Genomic DNA, 3618 nt, shown 5'->3' with positions numbered 1-3618 from the left:
ACCCTTCCTTTGTTCACCGTCTCCATCCCAACCCCGGAATCCTCAGGTCTCTGTGTTCCACAAACCACAGATTTAAGGGAACAGAAGCCCCAAGGAAGAGCAGACCCCATCTGTAGCTAGCTGACAGATTAGACAAGGAGGGGGAACCCCTGGCCAAAGACACAGACTCAAGGGACAGAACTGGGACAGGAGTGGCAAAGACAGACTTCATCCTTCTTCCAGAGCGCCTGATCTCTACCCGACCCACCCCTGCCCCTTTCTTTTGGTTTCTCGAGACAGGGTTTCTCTGTGTAGACCTGGCTGTCCTGAAAACTCACTCTGTAGATCAGGCTGGCCTCGAACTCACAGAGATCTGCCTGTTTCTGCCTCTGAGTGCTGGGGTTAAAGGAGTGTGCCACCACTGCCTGGCCTGATTCCACTTTTTTGTTAGCAGCTTAGTTGAACTGTGCCTCATGTACCATACAGTCTGATTATGAAAGTCTACCTATGGGACTGGCAAGATGGCTCAGTGTTCTGTAAAATATACACACACACACACTAAATAACATATAATAAACTAAAAGAAGGAAAGAAAGAAAGAAAGAAAGAAAGAAAGAAAGAAAGAAAGAAAGAAAGAAAGAAAGAAAAGAAAGAAAAGAAAGAAAGGAAGGAAGAAAGAAAGGGATAAAAGGAAAGAGAAGAAAGTTCACTGTCATTCAGCGACTGTTAGTACAGTCACAGGGTTGGGTCCCCTTGTTAAAACATGATGACACTTATGTCAGCCCATAAGGAATCTCACACCCCTTGGCTGTCACCTCCAGCCTTCTATTGGACTTCATTCCTTGGCAACCATCTTTCTGGTGCTGTGGACTTGCTGTTCTGGGCCTTTAACAGAAACTTGCTCAAAGAGCTCAGCACTGTTCTCAGCCTTCATCTTTGTGATGGCAAGCTTCCAACTGCCCCTCCTTTAAGAAAATAGAAAACATTGATTTTGAGGTTATTGTTGGGGTCCAGGAATCGCCCCACAAACCATACGAACACTGATCTCAGTTAAGCAACAATGATTTATTGAACACACACCCCGAGACTGACTGATCAGGACCACAAAAAAAAAAAAAAAAAGGACTTGGGAGCCTAATTGTGGTATTGGTCTGTTCTTAGAGCAGGATTTTTATAGGAAAAAAAACAAGTCCAGAAGTCCAGAAGGGTGGAGGCAGTACTCGCTAGCTAACGTATCATCAACTGACTCTCAAGCTGATTGGTCCTGAGTGAGGTAAGAGGGCTGGTGGGCGGGTGGTGGACAGCAGACTTCCAGAGCACTGAGATAACGGCACCTAGGTGGTACAGCTATAGCGTTGTTATCGTGTAGGAGAATGCTTCAGTGTCAGCTATGGAGGATTACTTCTGGGAAGCGGAGTCTGAGGACCTGAACTTAATTTCACGTACTTTTATGAGCAAAGTGAAGACCGAATACAAAATGGCTAGTTATGTTAAAAGGGGCAGGCCTCAACGGGTGTGTGTGTGTGTGTGTGTGTGTGTGTGTGTGTGTGTGTGTGTGTGTGTGTCTGTCCTGGATCCTCTGCAATAGCAGCCAGGTTCTAAACTGCAGAGCCATCTCCCCAGCCCTGTCTCCACTCTCTTTTTCTGTCCTAACTTGGGCTCTTCATTAGCCAAGATGCAAACTCACTGTTGTATGGTTACAAAGCCTCTCTGTTCATTTATACTGGTTTTATTCTTATTCCATAGTGAGTGTTTTTTGTTTGTTTTTGTTTTTGTTTTTGTTTTGTTTTGAGACAGGGTTTCTCTGTGTAGCTCTGGCTGTCCTGGAACTCTCTTTGTAGATGAGACTGGTCTCGAACTTACAGAGATCCGCCTGCTTCTGCCTCCTGAGTGCTGGGATTAAAGCATGAGCCACCACACCCACTTTATACAGTGTGTGCCCTCTTGCTTTATGCATTCTAGCTACAAGTCTCTCGTGCTCTGTATGGATTGCATTGAGTTTCTCCTGTTACTTGGACTGGATTTTCGGAGGTCTATTATTTGAAAAGCGACCCTAATTAATGTTGCTTAATTGCTTTTTCTTTCTCTCTGACAGTGTCTGATACATCCCAGGCTAGCCCTAAACTCACTAAGTAGTCCAGGATGACTCTGAACCCTTGATACCCCTGTTTCCACAACTCAAGGGCTGGATTCTGTGGGCACCCAGTGCCCTGCTCTTTCTCTCTCTCATTGCTTGTGTTTTTAGAGTCCTATCTAAGAGCATATCTGAGTCTGTTTATTGTAATGTAAATCCCCAAATGAGAAGATTTATGTCTAGTTTTTCCTTCTATGAGCCATGTGGTTTACTCTATCTTTAGCCCTTTGCCCCTGTTGAGTTTGTGGTGTGAGACAGAAATCCAAAGTCCTTTTTTTTTTTTTAAGATGGCTCAGCTGTTAAGGGCACTGACTACTCTTCCAGAGGTCCTGAGTTTAATTCCCGGCAACCACATGGTGGCTCACAACCATCTGTAATGGATCCAATGCCCTCTTCTGGTGTGTCTGAAAACAGCTACAGTGTACTCATATAAATAAATCTTTTTTTTTTTAAAGAGAGAAAGAAAGAAAATCTGGTGGTTCATTTTCTTTTTTAACAGACTTAATTCATTTTCTTGTATAAAATCCCTTATGTGGTAGCCACAGCTGGACCTGGGTCCTCTGAACAGAGACTCTGGTGTGGGTTTTCACAAGATGATAAGGAGACTTGGTGAACACAGTCTTTTCCCAGAGGTCGGGGGGGTCAGGCAGCTGTAGGTCTGGGAGATGACACCAAAGGTGGCCTTGGCAAAGTTGCCTAGGGTGGCAGTGCAGCCTCTGGCTGAAGTGTAGCACTTATCTATACTGGCCATCATCAGGAGCTTCTTGGGCACAGGAGCAGAGACAATGCCAGTATCTCTAGGGGGACAGGGATGAGAAGCACCAGTACAGAGCCACAGCGGCCTGTCTGTCACCTTGCATGGAACAGTGTGGGGCTTGCCAATCTTGTTCCCCCAGGAGCCTCTCTGCACAGGGACCATGGAAAGTTTGGCCAAGATGATGCCCCCTCAGATGGCAGTGGCAACTTTCTTGGAGCACTTAACACCAAGATCAAGGTGACCATTGTAGTCCCCAATAGCGACGAAAGCCTTGAACCTGGTCCGCTGGCCAGCTCGAGTCTGCTTCTGCACTGGCATGATTTTCAGAACCTCATCCTTTAGGGATGTACCCAGGAAGAAGTCAATGATCTCAGAGTCCTTAACGGGCAGGGAGAACAGGTAGATCTCCTCCAAGGACTTGATCTTCATGTCCCTAACCGGGAGGCCCACCTTGGTGATGGGAATCCACTCCCTGTCTTCAGCTTTACCTCCATGAGCCCTGATGGCCCCTAAGACCGCTGCTAAATTCTCCTAATCCTGCCGCCCACCTCCTCCCGCCTCCCGCTGCACTGGCGTCATCTGACATATGGTGTTTTCCCGAAGAAGAAGGTGGTGGTTCATTTTCAAGGATGCCTTGAGCCAGCTTAGATCTAGCTACAAATGAACAGAAATGACCCCATAAACAGTACCTGGGCGTGGTGGCACACACCTTTGATCCCAGCACTCAGGAGGCAGAGGCAGGTGGCTC

At 46.7% G+C, this 3618-nt stretch overlaps 1 pseudogene; it reads right to left on the bottom strand.

The window, feature by feature from the left end:
- Positions 2610-3479, bottom strand: Gm13047 (predicted gene 13047; annotated as a pseudogene).

Source organism: Mus musculus, chromosome 4 (assembly GCF_000001635.26).
Source record: "Mus musculus strain C57BL/6J chromosome 4, GRCm38.p6 C57BL/6J".
NCBI lineage: Eukaryota > Metazoa > Chordata > Mammalia > Rodentia > Muridae > Mus > Mus musculus.
The sequence above is the reverse complement of the archived record's forward strand: the minus strand, read 5'-3'. Positions and strand labels throughout refer to the sequence as shown.